The sequence below is a fragment of the Aythya marila genome, assembly GCF_965140915.1.
Source record: "Aythya marila genome assembly, contig: HAP1_HAP1_SCAFFOLD_186, whole genome shotgun sequence".
NCBI lineage: Eukaryota > Metazoa > Chordata > Aves > Anseriformes > Anatidae > Aythya > Aythya marila.
In genome coordinates this window covers 160,068-182,048 of record NW_028137527.1, presented here as the reverse complement: position 1 = coordinate 182,048, position 21,981 = coordinate 160,068, and the positions used below count along the sequence as shown (strand labels likewise).

The 21,981-nt window shown below is 49.2% G+C and overlaps 1 pseudogene across 1 annotated transcript; it reads right to left on the bottom strand.

Annotated features, from left to right (window-relative positions):
- Positions 1 to 5,211: 5,211 nt before the first annotated feature.
- LOC309890742 (olfactory receptor 14C36-like) lies at positions 5,212 to 6,125 on the bottom strand (annotated as a pseudogene). The gene has a single exon. The product of its transcript is annotated as an olfactory receptor 14C36-like (transcript).
- Positions 6,126 to 21,981: the final 15,856 nt, after the last annotated feature.

The window sequence follows — 21,981 nt, the reverse complement described above, 5'->3', positions numbered from 1 at the left end:
TGGGAAGGAATGGCAAAAGCACCCCATTGGGTCTGGCCTGGAGGCTATGTGCATCCTCAGCATAGACTGTTTCAGGAGAAGGTACTTCAAAGTTCCAAGAGGGCACCACCGGTTGGCTTTTGGCATAGCTGCCTTGGAGACTGGGGAATCTTAAACAGTTGTCTACCTTGCTTGGCCTTCCACAGAATCCTTCTGTTGTGGGTTTGCTGAGGGTTGAAGAACAGCAGGTGCCAATGACTACCATGGTGGTGCACCTGAGGCAGCATCGTGCTAACCGAGACTCCCTGATTGCCATCCATGAGCTGGTTCATTGACTGGAGAGCCAAGGTGTAGCTGTAGAACTTGGTAGCATGGTTTAGTGATGGACTTGTCAATACTAAGGTAAAGTTGCGTGACTTGGTTTACACGTCCTTGAGTAGTGTAAGGCACAATGCAATTCTTTTTGCCTTCTGCATCTAGAGCACAGGAAGCATGACTTTGTCCTACTCCATTGACTGGGCACGTCTTTTCACATTACTCAATTTAGGTTTCTGTGGCTCGAAGGGGACAATTTCCCCAAAGAGTCTAAGCTCATGGGTACAGCTATGGCCACTTGAAGATATATTTTCTTTACTTTTCTTCCTGAGTTTTCCACAGAAGACTCATAAGAGACCATGGGTGTCCAGGTGTCTACTAAGATTTAAGCTGAATTTCTCAGATTCCAACAGTTATTTCAATTATAATATTTTATTTTAAATTTCAATTTTATTTTATTTTATTTTATTTTATTTTATTTTATTTTATTTTATTTTATTTTATTTTATTTTATTTTATTTTAATTTTTTTTAAGTTATTTTAAGTTATTTTATTATATATTTTGTTCCTAAAGAAGACATGATTTGTCTTAGAAAGGGTTTCATGTGCTGGGCTGGGCTGCAGTTACAGGGACAAAGACCACTGCTGGCCCTGGAGGTGTCAGACCTCCAGACTCTGCTTTTCCTCCTGATAGAGGTCTCCAAAGAAGTCACCCAGGATGAAGAGCAATAGGAGAATGATGCTCAAAATTGAACTGCAGCAAAATTCAGACTTTGAAACAAGAAAATATTTTTATTACGTGCTTTTTGAAATCTTCTTCCTTAACTACATCATGCAAGCTCTGCCATTAGCTGCACGAGCTGTGGAGATGTGAAGAAAACTGTGGTAGAGATGTTAGGAGTTTCTTCATTTTAATGAGGTCCATGGTGTATTTTGGTGCTGAGTCTATGAAGCTCAGGTACTGAGAGGAGAGTGATGTAACCGCTTGAGCAAGTCAAGTCAGGAGGCTCAAAAGTTGAAGTGACTTGGAGTATTAATGGGCCCCACTGAGGGCTGTTACTAACAAAGCCTCCCCAGGGCCTTGTTAGGAGGCCATGATTACAGACAGGCAAAGCGCTGTGCTGAGAAAAGTCTTGGTTGGTTTTAGTGAAGCAGAAGATTCAAGGCCTGCCACCAGCTACTGGAGGGGAGATCTTGTACCCCATGTCTGGCTCAGGGCTCTTCCTGGGGATCTGTGGGATGTTCTGGGCAGTGTGATGCCATGAGAAGAACAGTGGTGTGACACCTCCCAGCCTCTGCAAGGGTTGCAAGGAAGGAAGGAGGCCCCACTGCAATGACTACATCTCGTCACCTCATAAGCTCTAGACAAGGGGACAAAAAATTCAGGGCTGTTGGGACCTTCCCTTCTCACTAGCAACCTCTGACTTCTCCTCTGAAGGCATTCCTATGCTATTCCACACTTTGACTTATTTCCTTGAAGACTGCAAACACCCATGTCTGTTCACCACCTTGCTCTCATCCTGGCATTTCCATCGTTTCACCCATGTCTCATCAACCTTCGCCAGGTATTCCTTAAAACAAAATGGTTTTGATCACAGACACTCTTTGGGTGACCTCTGGCACAACAGCACTACCCTTTGAGGGACATTTCTTCCTCATCAAGGCCAGTGCCAACATTCCAGGGCACAGTTTGTGGAAGCTTTTACTCTCTTGATGTTTCCTACTATCAAAGAAAGCTCCATCATAGTGAAAACCACTCCTGAAGTAGGCATCCCAACCCAGCAGACTCCTTGTGGCCTGGCACCCAACCAGACACAAGTCACCTCAGCAGCATCTCCCAAGCCATGGGCCTGCTACTGGCCTTGCAGCTTCTTGGCTACACACAGCCAAGCCTTGTGCCTCCTGCTGTTCAGTCGTGGACTCAAGCAGAATCACAGAATCACAGAATCACAGAATTTTCTAGGTTGGAAGAGACCTCAAGATCATCGAGTCCAACCTCTGACCTAACGCTAACAGTCCCCACTAAACCATTTCCCTAAGCTCTACATCTAAACATCTTTTGAAGACTTCCAGGGATGGTGACTCCACCACTTCCCTGGGCAGCCTGTTCCAATGCCTCACAACCCTTTCAGTGAAGAAGTTCTTCCTAACATCTAACCTAAAACTCCCCTGGCTCAACTTAAGCCCATTCCCCCTCATCCTGTCACCAGGCACGTGGGAGAACAGGCCAACCCCCACCTCGCTACAGCCTCCCTTGAGGTACCTATAGAGAGCGATAAGGTCGCCCCTGAGCCTCCTCTTCTCCAGGTTGAACAAGCCCAGCTCCCTCAGCCGCTCCTCGTAGGACTTGTTCTCTTACAGAAGGGACAGAACAACCCATATGGGGGCCTTCTTTCTGTCTGGGTCCTCCTGGGTCTGGAGGCAGACGGGATCCCACAGTCAGCATGCCAAGCAGGTGCTTCTCCTGGCCTAGCAGGGCCACTGGCAGATGTCAGCCCAAAAGTACAGATCCCAGGGAGAAGTCAAGGGTGACCTGACAGCTACAGGCAAAAGTGACCTCACAGTCCCTTTCCATGACACATTCTTTCTGCTGTCCTATCCACTGCAGAGACGGAAGTGACCTCACAGTTCCTTTCTGTGACACGTTCCTGCTGCTTCCCTATCCACTGCAGAGACAGAAGTGACCTCACAGTCCCTGCCACAGTCACATTCGTCCTGCTGCAGCAGGAGATCCTGAGGTAGAGCTGACCTCCTTCTACTCTCCTAGGGACTAGATTTGACCTTTCTGGGTTAGATATTAAGCAAAGTTTTAGATGGAGCGTTTGGTGTTCTCCTTGTGGTGTCAGGTCTCTGGTTAGGGTATGGGCAAGCATTATGCTTAAGGGTTTTGTTTACGTCTGTCAAGAAGTCTACGATGAAATAGAGCAATTTAATGGTAGTGTTAGGGGCAGTGATTCAGGTGAGCAAGAGAGTAAATGTAAGAGAAAGGGGCTATGGGCTGAATTATTCTTCAGGTAATACTTGGATTTCTGCATTAAAATAGTGAATTTCTGCACACACTGAGAAAAAGTCTCTCTCCAGCTTTTCTGTTGGCCCACTTTAAGGACTGGATGGATGCTCTAAGGTCTCCTCAGAGCCTTCTCCAGGCTGAACAACCCCAACTCCCTCAGCGTGTTTTAATAGGAGAGGTGCTCCAGCCCCTTCATCATCCTTGTGGTCCTTGTCTGGACTCACTCTAATAGCTTCAAGTCATTCTTGTATTGGGAGCCTCAGAGATGAATGCAGTACTCCAGGTGGCGTCTCATGAGAGCAGGTGGGAGTCTCATGAGGTTCCCGCAAGCAACCTCTCAAGCCTGTCCAGTTCCTTACCGCCAAGAAGGAACATGACGACCTATAGCCAGGCCTTCTTCCTGTAAGGGTCCTACTGGCTGTGTAGGCAGAGGGGATCTCACAGTCGGCATGGCAATCGAGTGTCTGCTTGTACTGGGTCTGACAGGGATGGAGTTAACTTGCCCTGCGGCAGCCCACATAGTGTTGTGCTCTGCGCAAGGGGAAGTTGCTCAAGGACTCCTCCTAGCATGGCATCAGCCACAAATGAGCTGAAAATGTGCTCCGTGTCATTTAAAGGGAGATAACAAAGAGGGTCAATGGTGTTGACCCAAGTGCCCATGACTGAGGGATGCTGCTGGTATCTGGCTGGCAGGAGGACTTTGTACCACTAATGTCCAGCCACCCTCCCCCTCACATCATCATCATCCCTTTCTTCAGTCCAAATATCACCAGTCTGGCTAAAGGGAGACTCCAGAAGAGCATGGCAAAGGCCTTGATAAAGTCCAGGTTCACCACATTGCGTTCTTTCCCCTTCCCTACTGCTTCAGCAATATCGTTATTTTTTATGCCACATACCTGAAGATGGCTGTGGCAGGACTTTCGCCATCATGTCAGCAGGAGCAGAGGTGACTTTTATTTTATTTATTTGTTTGTTTATTTATTAATAAACAAACCTTTAATTTATTTATTTGTTTATTTATTGTCATTCCTTAATATGCTTTTGATGCCTGCCTTTTCCAAGTCCCCAGAAATCTCTGAGCCAAACCTCTGACAGCCCAGTCCAGAAAGTCACAGTAGTGTGACATGGAGGAGAGGAGCATCTGTATTGAATCTGTGCAAGAGGCATGACAGAAATCTCACAGGGAAAACAGGGGTTGTTTCTGGAGTCACACAGGGCAGCGTCAGGGCTCTGTGAGGTGCCTATGTCTGAGCTGGCCTCCCATGCTCCTCATACACATGGGGCTGTTGAGAGACAAAGGTCCTTGCCTTGCACATACACAGGCAGTGCACTGCAGTGCCTGCAGTGAACCTTTGGCTCCTGCAGTCACTGCCAGAGGCTGGGAGGCACCTCGGCCATGTGGTGCCTCGCCCTGCTCTGCCCTCCCCTGAGATACCCCAGGACATGAGGAATGGGCACAGGGACCTCGGTTCAAGGAAGCACATCCCAGAGCTGCCTTCAGGTGGCTTCGCAGGGGATGTTACTTGGTTTTGTGACACTATCTGTCCAGCTGGCCTTCATGAGACTTCTAGGAATAGCTGATGGCCTTTGTGCTCCTTCGTGTTCATCTCTCCACATGCATATGATGTGCCTGCTGTCACCAGCACTGGGTTTCTCTTTCCATGTCTCCTATGCACATACAGTAGGCCCTGCTCTTCTAGGAAATCCTATCCCCCGAAGAGCAAGTGAGCAATGAGCTATGGTCCGGTCAGTCATTGCTGAACCTCCTGCCCATACACCCCACAGCTCTGAGTTTGTGATGACACTCTCCACAGTATGAAAAATTATTAAAAAGAAAACTTTGTTCCTTCAATGCATTCTGAGTCATATGCAGAAGACAATGGACTTTTTTTTTTTTTTTTAAGATATCAGGTCATCAGTTTCCTCAAGGCATCCTTGAGCTCCTGGTTCCTCATGCTGTAGATGAGGGGGTTCACTGCTGGAGGCACCACTGAGTACAGAACTGACACCACTAGGTCAAGGGATGGGGAAGAGATTGAGTTGGGCTTCAGGTAGGCAAACAGGACAGTGCTGACAAACACAAAGACCACGGCCAGGTGAGGGAGGCATGTGGAAAAGGCTTTGTGCCTGCCCTGCTCAGAGGACATCCTCAGCACTGCCCTGAAGATCTGCACATAGGATAACACAATGAAAACAAAACAACCAAAGACTAAGGAAAAACTGAAAACAAGTAGCTCAAATTCTTTGAGGTAGGCATCTGAGCAGGAGAGCTTGAGGATGTGGGGGATTTCACAGAAGAACTGGTCCACAGCATTGCCTTGGCAGAGGGGCAGGGAAAATGTGTTGGCCGTGTGCAGGACAGCATTGAGAAAGCCACTGGCCCAGGCAGCTGCTGCCATCTGGGCCAAGTTCTGCTGCCCAGGAGGCTCCTGTAGTGCAGGGGCTTGCAGATGGCAATGTAGCGGTCATAGGCCATGATGGTAAGAATTGAAAACTCTGAACCAAAGAAGAATACATAAAAGAGGACTTGTGCAGCACACCTTTGATAGGAGATGGTCTTGATGTCCCAGAGGGAGTTGGCCATGGCTTTGGGGAGAGTGGTGGAGATGCAGCCCAGGTCGAGGAGCGCGAGATTGAGGAGGAAGAAGTACATGGGGGTGTGCAGGTGGCGGTCGCAGGCTACAGAGGTGAGGATGAGGCCGTTGCCCAGGAGGGCAGCCAGGTAGATGCCCAGGAAGAGCGCGAAGTGCAGGAGCTGCAGCTCGCGCGTGTCTGCGAATGCCAGCAGGAGGAACTCGCTCACAGAGCTGCTGTTGGGCATTTGCTGCTTTTGTACTTGCTTGTCTGTTGAAGAGGAGAAGGCAGAAAAAGGTTAGAAAAGAGTTCTCTGAGGAAAGGAGGCAATAAAACTGAAGGCTGGCTAACTGAAAGTCAGACAAATATCAGCTCAATGAGATTTGCAGTATCGTTGCAAACAACTGAGCTGATTGCAGAGGAGAGCTGCAAGTATTTTCCTCACTTTATTTTATCCTAGTTGCCCTATCGTAGTTGAGGTATTGGCTTGTGGAACTCCCTGACATTACTTCCACACTCCTGGTGAAATTCTGTGGATGTGAGGAAGCAAAGGGACCGTCCCTTGGGGAAGACTGAGCAGAGCATCTCTGCCCATCAGTCGTCTTCTCAGCTGTCCTGTGCTACCCTTTGGTGAGCTGCAGGACCATCCCACTCAGGTGTTTCCCTGAGAAGAAACTGGAGACAGCTGAGAGCAGAGAAGCTCCAGTCCAAATGCAGCTGGACAGAATCCTCACCTTGTCTGCAAGTGCATGAGCAGGATCTTAGCTTTTTCCTCCTAGCCAGGGGTGCGGAGGCCTCACTCTAGCTGCCCCCAGACAGCCATCCAGCAGCACCAACATGGCCTTAGCACAGACCTGTCTCCTCCTTCAGGCACCTGGATAACACAAGGATGCCACGACAGAGCTGCATCCTGCTGGAGAGCAGCCTGCAGCCAAGGAGGACACCCCTCAGATAGATCTGGATATTTGCAAGCTGGGGTATCCCAGTATCCAGTCTGCATCCCCTGCAGTGTCTGGAGGACGCTTGGCCACCACACTCTTGGTTGACCAGGGGTAGCTAGGTTATGACACACCAAGGGGCTTCTGCCAGACTTCCCCACCTCGCAGTGCAATCCATCAGGACTCTCAAAGCCTACTGCATTGCCCACTGCCCTCCCAGAAACAAGACCCAGCAGGAGACCCTTCCAAGACCTGCAGCTGCATGGCCCTGCAGCCAGACACTTACCTTGTCAAGGGCTGTGCAGATTTCTCCTGCAGGCATCTCTCAGCATCCTCCCACTCCCAACTGCCTCCAAGCTCTCTCTCCTTCTCTCCTTTCCCCGTGCCAGCTGTGGTCAGAGCCCTCAGCCCTGCTACGCTGTGCAGAGGATCTGCTCCTGGGCACAGCTGTCTCTCTGCATCATAGGAGTTTTTGAAATGTGTTTTCTCTGTCCCAGGAGCTCAGCCCAGCTCAGCAGCACAGGCCCAGCCCAAGGCATTGAAATCACCCCTCTGGGGACTTTGGTGATGAGCCCACAAGCCTCAGAGACAGCTGAAGACATCTCTCCAGAAGTCCAAGTCAGATGCAAGTTTCCTGCAGTGTCCCCCTGAGGGCCAGCACTGACAAAGACTCCCTTAGAGCTCGTTAGAGCAGAACATTGGAGGCAGTGAGGACAAGGAGACAAAGGCAATTTGAAGGTGACACTGATGTGTAGGAAAACTGGATGTGTTTCATTAAGTACAAGGGTCAGGTCTTGACCCCTGGCCCCTGGGAAGGGAGATCCTTTCCCCTCCCACCTTGCTCGGGGCTCTTCCTGGGGCAGTAGGAGCTGGGGATTTCTTTCTCTTCATGTCCAGTCTCAACATCCTGAAGTCAACATTGTGGCATTATTTCTGTCTCTTTCCATTTTCTCCTAGACAGGAAAGCTACAGCAGCTCCAAAACCACGCTTCAGGCAGTCTCAAACTCCTTTTGCTCTGCTTGGATGCTCTATGCCCCTGGGCCAGATAAACCCAGATCTCTCAGAACCTCTGCACAAAGCAGGTGCTTTAGGCCCTGAACCCCACCTTGGCAGAACCTCTCTGGGTACTGTCCTGCACCTCTCCTAAATGTGACACCTCTGTGCAGGTGGAGTCACACTATATTGGAGCTGAGTCTGATAACTCAGATCTTCTTGGTGGCCATGCTCCTCGTAAGGCAGCTCTGTAAGAAGCTGGCCTGCTTTCTGGTGAGCAAGCACCACTGCTCAAATCGAATCCCTCGGGGTGCCCAGGCCCTCCTCCTCCTGGAAACTTCTCACTCAGCAGGGTCCCAGTCCTGATGTGTGGGGTTCCTCTTCCTCCTGTGCAGGACTGGGCTCTTCTCCTTGTAAATATCAAGACTTTGGATAGAGAAAATCCTGTAGTTTCTCAAGGTTCTCCTGGATAGATGCTCCATTCTGTCAGCTGTTAATGTCTGCAGGCAGAAGGCTCACCCTGATTGTGATGATCTGGGGAACTACAGGCCTGCCTGTCTGACCTCTGAGCCAGGGAAGTTCATGGAGCAGATTATCTTGAGTACCATCACACAACAGGACAACCGGGTGATGAGGCCCAGTCAGCATGAGTTTACCAAAACAGACCCTGCTTGACAAATCAGATCTCAATCTATGAGAAGGTGATTTGCTCACTGGATGACAGAATGGTTGTGGATGTGGTCTACCTAGACTTCAATAAGGATTCTGAAGCCATTTCCCACAGCATTCTCCTTGAGAAACTGGCTGCTCAAGGCCAGGATGGATGTACGCTTCATTGGGTTAAAAACTGGCTGAACGGCCGCGTCCAAAGAGTTTTGGTGAATAGAGATGAAAGCAGCTGGAGGCCACTCACTCGTGGTTTCCCCCAGGGCTCAGTACTGGCTCCAGTTCTCTTCAATACCTTCAGCAATGATCTGGATGAGGGGATCGAGTGCACCATCAGCGAGTTTATAGACAAGACCAAGTTAGGAGTGAGACTTGATCTACTCAAGGGTTCTGCAGAGGGATCTGGATAGGCTGAACCCATGGTCTGAGGCCAACTCTATGAAGTTCAACAAGACTATGCGCTGGGTCCTGCACTTGGGGAACAACAGTCCCACTCATGCAGGGAGAAGAGAAGTTGGACAGCTGCCTGGGGATAAGGGCCCTGGGGATAGTGGTAGATAGTCGGCCAAATATGAACCAGCAGTGTGCTCAGGTGGCCAAGAAGGCCAACAGCATCCTGCCTTGTACCAGGAATAGTGTGGTCTGCAGGATAAGAGATATGATTGTCCCCTGGTAACTCAGACCTGGTGAGGCCAAACCTCAAGTTCAGCTCTGGGACTCCTTGTGTAAGGAGGACAGGGAGCTATTAGAACAAGTCCAAAGGAGGGCCATGAGCATGAGTGATGGGCTGGAGCACCTCTCCTATGAAGATGGGCTGAGGGAGTTGGGATTGTTCAGCCTGGAGAACAGAAGGCTCCAGGGAGAGCTTACAGTGGCCTTCCAGTACCTAAAGGGGAGTACAGGAAAGCTGGGGAGGGACTCGTCATCAAAGAGTGTAGCGATAGGACTAGGGGTAATGGTTTAAACTGAAAGAGGGTAGACTGAGGTTAGGTATTAGAAAGAAGTTCTTTACTCAGAGGGTGGTGAGGAACAGGCTGCCCAGAGAAGTTGTGGATGCCCCATCTCTGGAAGTGTTCAAGGCCAGGTTGGACGGGGCTTTGAGCAAGCTGGTCTAGTGGAAGGTGTCTCTGCCCATGGCAGGTGAGTTGGAATTATGTGATCCGTAAGGTCCTTTTATACCCAAACTATTTTGTGACTCTGTAAATATGAAACACAGCACCGTACCAGCTATTAGGAAGAAGAATATACTCTATTGCAGCCAAAACTAGGACAATAACCACCCCTCATTCCATAGCATGTCTGCCATGCTCTGGCCTGACTCTTTCCAGGTAATCACCACCACCTTTTCTGTCTTTCAATATGCACACAATAATGTTATTATTAATCTGTTAGTCTATTAGTGTCTATAACATTAACGTTAACATTAAGGAAAACAATAAGAATGTCTTCCTTTTGTGTCCTATGAAACTGTCTTTACCTCAACCCAAGAAATTTTAGTTTTTTACCTTCCAGTTCTCTCCTCTGTCCCCTTGGATGAATAGCTTTGTAGTGCTGAGCTGCCTGCAGGGTCAAACCACAGCAAGTCTTCTTGGTGCCTAGTGTGGAGCACAAAGGTTGAGATGACAGATCTGACCACAGCTTTTTAAAAGTAATTTGTTATAAACATTAGATCAGTTTAATAGTTGCTGATCACAGTGTTGATCTTTTTGATCTGGGGTCTGTTGTGCTTCTTTTCAGAATTGTGTTGCATAGCACATTACTAACTGTCTGTCTTCCATGTCATGCTGTTTATCAGTTCTGGGGGCTGGTTTAAGGTTACTGTTTTGCTGTATTGAATAACACTGACTACTGATGGAATAAAATTATTGCCGCCTCCATAACTCAGGAACCATCTCTTCAGCTCTTAGAAATTATTTAGAATTACACTCTTTTATACTCTTTGCCTTTTCTCCTCGAGAGTAAATCTATGCAGGGTGGGTGGTGATGGTGAGTGGAGCTGGGATGGACAGTGTGGGATGCTTTTCACGACTTCTTCCCTCTCCCTTTCTCCTGCACCTCTCCCTTCTCCTCCAGGACAGGTATATAGCCTGTCCAAAGCCACTCCAAACCCAGCAAAAGGCCCTGCAGGCACTCCAGCTCCTGAGGTGGGCCCAAAGTTAAACTGACACATGTGACAGGCCCTATAGCCACTCCCAAACCTGCAATAGGCCCTGCAGCCACTCCAACTCATCCAAAAGGCCCTGCAGCCAGAACAACTCCTGTGATGGGCCCTGCAGCCTCTCCAGCACCTGCACTGGGTTCCATGGCTGGGCCAGAGAACCAGCCTGTGCCAGTAGTGGTTGCCTCTACATGCAAGAGAAAACAATGGGTGTGAAAGTCAGTTTTTATTCAGAGATGAAACAAACTCCTACTCAGACAAGAAAGAATGAAGAAGAAGATGAGGCAGGTTTCTCCAAAGTTGGGCCATCTTGGAAGCAGGGGGACAAAGAAGAAGAGATCATATAAACATCAGAAACCAAGCGATCCCTTTCCCAGGGTAAGCTACGAGGTATGGGAAAATATTTCAGCCATCATCTCGGAGAGCATATTGTCATCTGGCTGCTCCAGTGGTGGGAGAATAGTGCCAATAGCATGGAATTGGAGATCAGGGAAGCCAAGAAGCCAGAATCTCCCTCTAGGGAAGGGGTGATGGACAAAGCCGTTGGAAAAGGGCACAAGGAACTTACTCCCATCATGCTTGAAGGAAAGGTCTCCCTTGAAGGAAGATCTTGTATGTCAACCAGGAAAGTGGAGCACCATGCAGAGGGGTATCCAGTACCTGAGGAAATTAGGCAAGCTGAAGGCCATTTGTAGAAACCTAGATAACAAACAGCTATCCAAAGATCCAGATGAAGTCAAGTGTACATAACCCATGTGGCAGGAGTTTGTACAGAGCACACCATCATCGTATGCCAACCCATTGGCAGTAATGACCAGGAAAGACCAAGAGGAACCCATGGTGGATGAATTGGCTAGCCAACTATGGCATTACAAAGAAAGTCTCTCTTCTTCCCTATGGGCCTGTGTCTCGTCCAGAAAGAATCTTGCCCAAGACGTCCAACAGCTCCAAGAGAATATAGCTTCCTCCCCACCTGCACGAACCAATAGCTCAGCTATCAGATGTAAGCATCCCTCTGCTCAAGAAAGGTGACATAGTGGGTACTTACCAGGTTCCATCGTGTGCTTTGACTGTGTGACCATGGAGAGACCATGAGAAAATGGGATGCAAAAATCGACCTCCACCTTAGAGGCACGGATACATGAAGCACAAGGAAAATGATTGTCAAAAAGTGGTTCATCTGAGACACTTGCTGCTCCAATTTCTAGTGGGTAATCCTCCAAACAGAGTAAAGAATACTATGAGCAGAACTAGAGGGGCCCAGCCTCCACCCTGGGGGAGGGAGAGGACAATCGGGTGTATTGGTCTTTGAGGATTATTGGCCTGGCACATCAAACCCAAGAGTTAACTGCACTGGAGGCTGAAATGAGTCTAACTGGGAACAGTGGGAAATCGTAGAACCATAGAATATCCTGAGTTGGAAGGACCCATAAGGATCATCAAGTCCAACTCCTGGCACCTCACAAGTCTGCCCAAAAGTTTAGACCACGTGACAAAGTGCACAGTCCAATTGCTTTTTAAATTCAGACAGGCTTGGTACAGTGACTACACCCCTGGGAATCCTGTTCCAGTGTGTAACCATCCACTCGGTGAAGAACCTCTTCCTGATGTCCAGCCTAAATTTCCCCTGCCTCAGCTTAACACCATTCCCATGGGTCCTATCAATGGTGTTTACAGAGAATAAATCGGTCACCCGCCTCTCCGCTCCTCCTCACAAGGAAGTTGTAGGCCGTGATGAGGTCCCCCCTCAGCCTCCTCTTCTCCAGGCTGAACAGGCCAAGTGCCCTCAGCCGCTCTTCGTATGTCTTCCCCTCTAGGCCCTTCACCATCTTCGATGTCCTCCTCTGGACACTCTCCAATAGTTTAATGTCCTTCTTGTACTGTGGTGCCCAGAAATGAACCCAGTACTCGAGGTGAGGCTGCACCAGCGCAGAGTAGAGCGGGAGGCCAGTCCCAGTGCAACCCATTGGCACTGGCCTGGAGGCTCTGTGTAACCCTGGCATAGATTACTTCAGGAGCGGGTACTTCAAAGGTCCACAAGGGTATTGGTGGGCTTATGGCATAGCTGTCTTGGAGACAGAGGACAGGAAAAAGTTGTCTACCTTGCCCACTCTTTCACAGGACCCTTCTGCTGTGGAGGTGCTGATGGCCAATGAGCAGCAGGTGCCAATTGCTACCACAACAGTGCGCCCGAGGTAATATTGCACTAACAGAGACTCCCTGATTCCCATCCATGAGCTGGTTCGTCAACTGGAGAGCCACGGAGTGATCAGCAATACTCTCTCACCCTTTAATAGTGCCATATGGACAGTGCAAAATTCTAATGGTGAGTGGAAGATAACGGTGCACTTCTGTGGCTTGAATGAAGTCCCACCACCACTGAGTGATGCTGTGCCAGGCATGGTAGAACTTCAGTCAGTACGAACTGGAGTCAAAGGCAGCCAAGTGCTATGCCACAATTAATATTGCTAATGCATTTTTCTCCATCCCTTCAGCGGCAGTACGAAAGCCACACTTTGCTTTCACATGGAGGGTTGTCCTGCCCACCTGGAATCCCATGCCCCAGGGCTGGAAGCACAGCCCTACTTTTGCCATGGGCTGATCCAGACTGCCCTGGAACACAGGGAAGCTCCTGAACACCTCCAACATACTGATGTCATCATCCCATGGGGCAGCACAGCAGCAGAAGAATTTGAGAAAGGGAAGCAAGTGTTCCAAATCCTTCTGAAAGCTTGTATTGCCCTCAAACAAAGAAAGGTCATGGCACCTGCACACAAGATCCTAATGCAGGCTATCCAGGTTTAGCAGGGAACACTGCTTGGGGAAACTGGTTGGGCATTGGTCAGTGTGTGATGAGCAATTGCTCTGTGCATCACTTGCTTTATACATGTCATTATAATAATAATAAAATGCATTATTATTTATTAATATTGTTACTGGTATTCTTATATCTTCATTTTTTGTCCTTTTAAACCATCTATATTTCAACAAATAAGCTTCTGAACAATGGGTGTGAGCTAACAGCTCAGAGGTGTTTCAGCGCCCAACAGGTTAAAGGACAACATGTTTGACAACCACAGTCTAAAAGCACAAATCACCTTTGTAAACGTCATCTCCCCTGTGTTCAGAGGACAGACAGTGATGAATTTGGTATGCTTCAGACACCACACCCCAGCAGAGACCCTGCTGCCTTTGGGAGCTGTCAGCCCTGAGGCTTTGGGGACAACTCGAGGGAGCCCAAGGGCACAGAGCAAGTGATGCCATGGTCGGGTGCTGTGCTGCTGAGCTGGGCAGGGCTCCTGGGCCCAAGGGGAGCTCCTGGCAATCAGGCAGCACTGCAGAGAGACAGCTGTGCCCAGGAGCAGCTCCTCTGCACAGCGCAGCAGGGCTGGGGGCTCTGACCGCAGCTGGCACGGGGAGAGGAGGGGAGGAGAGAGGGCTTGGAGGCAGTGAGGAGCACAACAACAGAGGGCAGCGTGTGGCAGGACACATCTGCAGGCTCTTGACACTGTGAGGCTTTGGCAGCAGGGCACTGCAGGTGGGGTTGCCGAAGGGGTCTTCTACAGCTGGCACATCCGATGCCTGATAGCATCTGTCAGGATGGTTCAATCTGTTTCTCCAGGGAGAAGTTGAATATGTTGTAGGGAATGGCATTTATAAGGTGTCATTTCCAGAAGAAGATTGAGGCTTGGTTTTTCTGAAGGAGAAGACTTTTTTTGGTTGTGTGTTTTCCCATTCCTGCATTGCAGAGGATGCAAGTTTGATGGTAATGTGTTGTCAGGATTGTACAGGAGACTGAGAATCCCAGAGCATTGCACAGAGAGCTCAGAATGGAAGCAATGAGATTCATACAGGTTCTCCTGCAATGAGAGACGATCGTCTGGGGGATGTTCTAAGACATGGAATAGGTTTTCCTTATTGAAGTCCGTTCTCTTTGCTCTGCATTCTACTCTTCAACAGACAACTGTGTTCAATGTCAGAAAATGCTGAACAGCAGCTCTGTGAGTGAGTTCCTCCTGCTGCCATTCGCAGACAAGCGGGAGCTGCAGCTCCTGCACTTTGCGCTCTTCCTGGGCATCTACCTGGCTGCCCTCCTGGGCAACGGCCTCATCCTCACCTCTGTAGCCTGCAACCACCGCCTGCACACCCCCATGTACTTCTTCCTCCTCAACCTCGCCCTCCTCGACCTGGGATGCATCTCCACCACTCTGCCCAAAGCCATGGCCAATTCCCTCTGGGACAATGGGGTCATCTCCTATCAAGGATGTGTTGCACAGTTCTTTCTCTTTGCCTTCCTGGCACGTGTGGAGTTTTCTATCCTCACTGTCATGGCCTATGACCGCTATGTTGCCATCTGCAAGCCCCTGCACTATGGGAACCTCCTGGACAGCAGAGCTTGTGCCCAGATGGCAGCAGCTGCCTGGGGCAGTGGCTTTCTCAATGGTTTCCTGCACACAGCCAACACATTTTCCCTGCCCCTCTGCCATGTCAATGCAGTGGACCAGTTCTTCTGTGAGATCCCCCACATCCTCAAGCTCTCCTGCTCAGATGCCTACCTCAGGGAAGCTGGGGCACTTGTGTTTAGTGTTTCTTTGGGCTTTGGTTGTTTTATTTACATTGTGGTGTCCTACGTGCAGGTCTTCAGGGTAGTAGTATTTCTTTAGTATTTCTGTTTTGTTTACATAGTGGTCTCCTATGTGCTGATCTTTAGAGTGGTGCTGAGGATGCCCTCTGAGCAGGGACAGCACAAAGCCTTTTCCACGTGCCTTCCTCACTTGGCCGTGGTGTCCCTGATAGTCATCACTGCAACAGTTGCCTACCCAAAGCCCCCGTCCATCTCTTCCCCATCCCTAGACCTGGTGGTGTCATTTCTGTACTCAGTGGTGCCTCTAGCACTGAAACCTCTCATTTACAGCATGAGAAACAAGGAGCTCAAGGGTGCAGTGAGGAAACTCTTTTTCTACGTGCCTCTTAGGTATCAAGAATGTCTTCAATATCTTTGATTCTGATTTAATATTATTCTTGGCCTTCTTCCTGTTAATTAGTTTACTTACTTTGACAGTATCATCTAAACTACTTATAGAACTAGGCTTCCAGTGTACAAATAGGGAATAAAGAAGCCATGAAAACTTTACTGATCTCAACTTTCCTTTCTTCCCATCACCTCTGGAGCCGGGAGAGCAGTCCCAGCTCAGGGCCAAGAACCCTGCTGCCACTGAGAGGAGCAGCCCTGGTGGCCCTCAGGGCTGCCTTTCACTGCCCGCTGGGCTCTGACCTATCTGCTGCCTTGACAGAATCATAGAAAAAGACCTCCAAGTTCATCCCATCCAATGACTGTCCTTCTAATCATGTCACACACAAAACCATATTGCAAAACACCATGAGGTGGGTTTGCTTCCTGGCCTGCCCAGCACAGCCCTGGGCACCACCAACCCCTAGCTCTGCAGAGGAGCTCCTCTGGTTGTCCTGTCAGAGATTTCAACTTTTGCCTGAAGTCATCCTTCAGGGCAGATTTCAGTTTTCTACATGGTGGTGGCAGGTGGCCCCTGCCTCCAAGATGTCTGGGGGGGCACCTGAGGCTTGAGAAACATTACCCTGGATCTGCAGAAGCCATTCCAGAACCAATACATGTAAGCAGGAAGCTCACTTTTGTGGTGGTGAAGAGCTGCTGGGCACGTTGCGCAGGGTGCTCCTACGGACCTTTGTGCCCTTTGCCCTCATGACTACAACACCACTTCTGTCTCAGGAATGGAGGAGCCAACAGAGCTGAGACAGAGATCATGAACTGTGAGATCATGAATCATCAGATAGCTGCTCCTTAGAAGACAACTGATATGGGCAGTTCATGAGAAGCCTGGTCAGGATGTGGGATGTGAGATTTGGGGAGGGATCAAGGGCTTTACAAGAAGAAATTAACAATTTTGAAGAGGTAAGAGGGTTCACGTAATGTTCATTCTGCTGTAACACTGCCTTAAACAGTCATGTAAAGCTCTTCCCCTATTTTAACTAGTAACCTTAATCCCCAAGCCTAAATGCTACTCCACACCCTAACCGGAATTCACTACTCTAATGCCTGACGTCAGAGAATCCCTTGAAGTCAAAACTGAGCCCCTTACCTTTACACTTGCTGTCTTGCTCAACCTGATCCCTTCCCTTTACAATAGCATTAAAATGTTCTATTTAATCCTAGATAACTTCTTAACAGTATAAAGAAAACCCTAAAGTGCAAAGTTTGCCCATAGCCTAACCACAGACCTGACACCCCAAGCAGAACACCAAACCCTTCCATGAAGCATTTGTTTAATCTTTAACCCAAAGCCCCTGTTCTTGTGCATTAACCTCCTCGTGTTAAACCCTCACCTAAACCTTAACTCTGAGATCATGAAAGCCATCAGAAAGCTGATCCCAGTGAGATGACTGATATGAGGAGGTCAGGAGAAGCATGGACAGGAGAGATGTGAGATCTGGGGGAGAGAATAGGGGCTTGACCAGCAGAAATTTGGGATTTTGTAGAGGTAAGAGGGTTCAGTTTATGCTGATGCTGCTGTAATACTGACTTAAAAGAGTCAAATTAGGCCCTTCCCCACTTTCAAACAGTCACCGTAATTCATAAATATAAATGCTACCCCACACCCTGACAGGAATCTACTACTCTTAGGCCTGACTTCAAAGTATGCACTGAAGCCAAACCTCAGCCCATAGCCTCTTGCCCTTACCTTTACTCTGTTGCTTACCTTGATCCCTGCCCTTAACACTAGCTTGTAATTGCTCGATTTAACCCTAGATTTCTAGGCCGACCTAAACAAAACCCTGAAACACAAAAACTACCCATCCCCTAACCACAGACCTGACAACCCAAGCAGAACCGCAAACCTGCCCACAAAACCTCTGATTAAACTCTAACTCAGAAAGGTGAGCCCTAGTCCCTAATCCCAAAAGTAAACATCAACCAGACAAAGCCCTCGTTCCTCTGCATTAACCTCCTCACCTTCAGACCCTCTTCTAACCCTTAACTTTGGTCGCTTTGCCCCTTGGGGCAAGAAAGAAATTGTGACACTTCTCTGAAGTCAGATGTCATTCAAAGATGGATGTGAGGGGCCATGGATCTGATAAGCTTGTGGGCCACAAGGAGGAGATGGGAGGGAATGCTCTGATGAGCTCAGCTCTGCCTCAGGATCTCCTGAGACTTTTCTCAGCACAGTGCCTTTGCCTGTCTGTAATCAGGGCCTCCCGTTATCTGCCGTAACAGTTCCCATGCGAGGCTTTCATAGTAACAGACTAGAATGGCCAACAGAGTGTAGAGAATAGAGCAGTCTAATACTACGGAATAGAGTAGCCAGCAGAGGTGAGACAGGTACTTTGATATAATGAAAGCCATCAGAAAGCTGATCCCAGTTAGATGACTGATATGGGGAGGTCAGGGGTAATCTGGCCAGGACAGATGTGAGATTTGGGGGAGGGAAGAGAAGGGAGGAGGAGCTCAGAAGCTTACCTTTGCAGAGGTAAGAGGGTTCATGTAATGTTGAGGCTGCTGTAACACTGACTTCAAACAGTCTTGTAGGGCCTATAAACTATTTTCAACAGTAACAATAATCCCTCAACCTAAACATTACACAAACACCCTGACAGGACTCCACTATTGTAATGCAGAAATCAAAGTATCACCTGAAGAAAAACTCAGCCCATAGCCCCTTTCCCTTACATTTACTCTCTTGCTCACCCAAATCATTGCCCCTAACAATAACATTAAATTGCTCTATTTCATCCTAGACTTCTTGACAGATGTAAACAAAACCCTTAAGCATCATGTGTGCCCATACCCTAACCAGAGACCTGACACCACAAGGAGAACACCAAATGCTCCATCTAAAATTTTGCTTAATCTCTAACCCAGAAAGGTCAAATCTAGTCCCTAGGAGAGTAGAGGGAGGTCAGCTCTACCTCAGGATCTCCTGCCCCAGCAGGAGGAATGTGACTGTGGCAGGGACTGTGAGGTCACCTCTGTCTCCGCAGTGGATAGGGCAGCAGCAGGAACGTGTCACGGAAAGGGACTGCGAGGTCACTTGTGTCTGTAGCTGTCAGGTCACCCTTGAGTTCTCCCTGGGATCTGGACTTTTGGGCTGACATCTGCCAGTGGCCCTGAAAGGCCAGCAGAAGGCACCTGCTTGGCATGCTGACTGTGGGATCCCGTCTGCCTCCAGACCCAGGAGGACCCAGACAGAAAGAAGGCCCCCATATGGGTTGTCATGTCCCTTCTGCTTGAGTCCACGACTGCACAGCAGGAGGCACAAGGCTTGGCTGTGTGCAGCCAAGAAGCTGCAAGGCCAGCAGCAGGCCCATGGCTTGGGAGATGCTGCTGAGGTGACTTGTGTCTGGTTGGGTGCCATGCCGCAAGGAGCCTGATGGGTTGGGATGCCTACTTCAGGAGTGGTTTCCACCCTGATGGAGCTTCCTTTGATATTAGCAAAGAAGAGGAGAGAATAAGCTGCCACAAAATGCAATGTGGAAGGTTGGCCTCGATGACGAAGAAATGCTGGGATGAGAGCAAGGTGGTGAACAGACATGGGTTTCTGCAGACTTCAAGAAAATAGGGCAAAGTGTGGGACAGCATAGGAAAGCTTGCACAGGAGAAGGCAGAGGGTTCTGGTGAGAATGGAAAGCCCCAACAGCCCTGAAGTTTTTCTCCCCTTGTCTAGAGCTTATGAGGTGATGAGATGTAGTCATTGCAGTGGGGCCTCCTTCCTTCCTTGCAACCCTTGCAGAGACTGGGAGGTGTCTTTCTAGTGTTCTTCTCATGGCATCACACTGCCCAGAACATCCCACAGATCGCCAGGAAGAGCCCTGAGCCAGACATGGGGTACAAGATCTCCCCTCCAGTAGCTGGTGGCAGGCCTTGAATCTTCTGCTTCACTAAAAGAAACGAAGACTTTTCTCAGCATAGCGCTTTGCCTGTCTGTAATCATGGCCTACAATTATCTGTCCTAGCAAGGCCCTGGGGAGGCTTTGTTAGTAACAGCCCTCAGTGGGGCCCATTAATACTCCAAGTCACTTCAACTTTTGAGCCTCCTGACTTGACTTGCTCAAGCGGTTACATCACTCTCCTCTCAGTACCTGAGCTTCATAGACTCAGCACCAAAATACATCATGGACCTCATTAAAATGAAGAAACTCCTAACATCTCTACCACAGTTTTCTTAAAGACTTCAAGACTTGTTCAGCTAATTGCAGAGCTTGCATAATGTAGTTTAGGAAGAAGATTTCAAAAAGCACCTAATCAAAACCTTCTTGTTTCAAAGTCTGAATTTTGCTGCAGTTCAGTTTTGAGCATCATTCTCCTATTGCTGTTCATCCAGAGTGACTTCTTTGGAGACCTCCATCAGGAGGAAAAGCAGAGTCTGGAGGTCTGACAGCTCCACTGCCAGCAGTGGTCTTTGTCCCCGTAACTGCAGCCCAGCCCAGCACATGAAACCCTTTATAATAGAAGTCAGGTGTTCTTTGGGAAAAAAATAAATAATAAAATAAAATAAAATAAAATAAAATAAAATAAAATAAAATAAAATAAAATAAAATAAAATAAAATAAAATAAAATTTAAAATAATATAATTGAAATAACTGTTGGAATCTGAGAAATTCAGCTTAAATCTTAGTAGATACCTTGACATCCATGGTCTCTTATGAGTCTTCTGTGGAAAACTCAGGAAGAAGAGTAAAGAAAATATATCTTCAAGTGGCCGTAGCTGTACCCATGAGCTTAGAATCTTTGGGGAAATCGTCCCCTTCTAGCCACAGAAACCTAAATTGAGTAATGTGAAAAGACCTGATCAGTCAATAGAGTAGGGGGGCAAAGTCATGCTTCCTGTGCTCTAGATGCAGAAGGCAAAAAGAATTGCATTGTGCATTACACTGCTCAAGGACGTGTCACCCAAGTCATGCATCTTTAACTTAGTACTGACAAGTCCATCACTAAACCATGCTACCAAGTTCTACAGCTACACCTTGGCTCTCCAGTCAATGAACCAGCTCATGGATGGCAATCAGGGAGTCTCGGTTAGTGCGATGCTGCTTCAGGTGCGCCACCATGGTAGCCATTGGCACCTGCTGTTCTTCAACCCTCAGCAAACCCACAACAGAAGGATTCTGTGGAAGACCATTTAAGGCAGACAACTGTTTACTATGCTCCATCTCAAAGGCACCTATGCCAAAGCCCCACCAGTAGTGCCTTCTTGGAGCTTTGAAGTACCCTCTCCTGAAACAGTCTATGCTGACGATGCACATAGCCTCCGGGTTAGTCCCAGTGGGGTGCTTTTGCCATTCCTTCCCAGTTAGACTCCCTTCAGCCTCCAGACAGTTAACTGCTGGGATCCTCCTGTCACTCCAGAAATACAGGTGGGTTCTACCTCTTCAAATCTTGATGGCGTTAGGGTACAGTGTACACTGGTATCCAGTAGAGCCTGACACATTTGTGGGTGTGATGTGCCAGGCCATTAAACATACACAGTCCAGTAAATTTGAGTGTTCAGAAACAGCAGGAGAAGCATCCCAAGGGGTGGTGCTGCTGGTAAGGACATGTTTGTGCCAGCAGCATGAGTGGGCAGCAGCAGTGCGCAGGTGAGGGGAAGCCAGGAAGCGCATGCCAAGAGCACTCCTGCCAGCAGAGCCAAGGCGGGGCTGAGGCCCATGGGAGAGGCATGCCCAGGGCAGGGGGCTGCAAGGGCCATGCAGAGGTCCCTGCCCCTGCAGCAACCGCACTGGCCCTCAGCAGATGTGCTTGGAGGTGCTGGTGTGCATCAGAGAGCAGCAAGGAGGGCGCTGGAGAGGGCCGGGGCAAGGCAGGTTGCAGAGCCGAGCCCCATGCAGGGTCTGGCTGGGGGTCCCCTCTGCTGCAGCCAGCTCACACAGCGTAGCAGGAGGAGGGCAGGCAGGGCTCGTGGCCATGGGGCATAGCCTGTCCCTGGGCTCTTCCTGATGTTCCTTGCAGGTTCTGGCAAGCTGCGTGGAGGGGACGAATGCCCTGGGCCCTCTTCCTGCTCTGCCCAGGCCAGCAAGGGCCCAGAGCGGCCTCCTGTCCCCTGCCCCTGCAGCTCTGGGCTCCCTTCACGCAGCCCTGCCTCTGCAGCACCAAGCCCTGCTGGGAGCCCTCCCCTGCATGCTCCCACCACTCCCTGACACTGCTGTTGCCCTCTGCCGGGCACTGCCCAGCCCAGCCCAGCCCAGCAGCCCAGGCTGGGCTGGCCCCAGGGCAGTGCGCACCGCAGGCTGCTGCAGGGCTCTGGACACGGCCACCACAGCCCCAGCCCCTCACAAGGCACCACAGTTGCTGGGACAAAGGCGGCTCTGGCCCTCTCC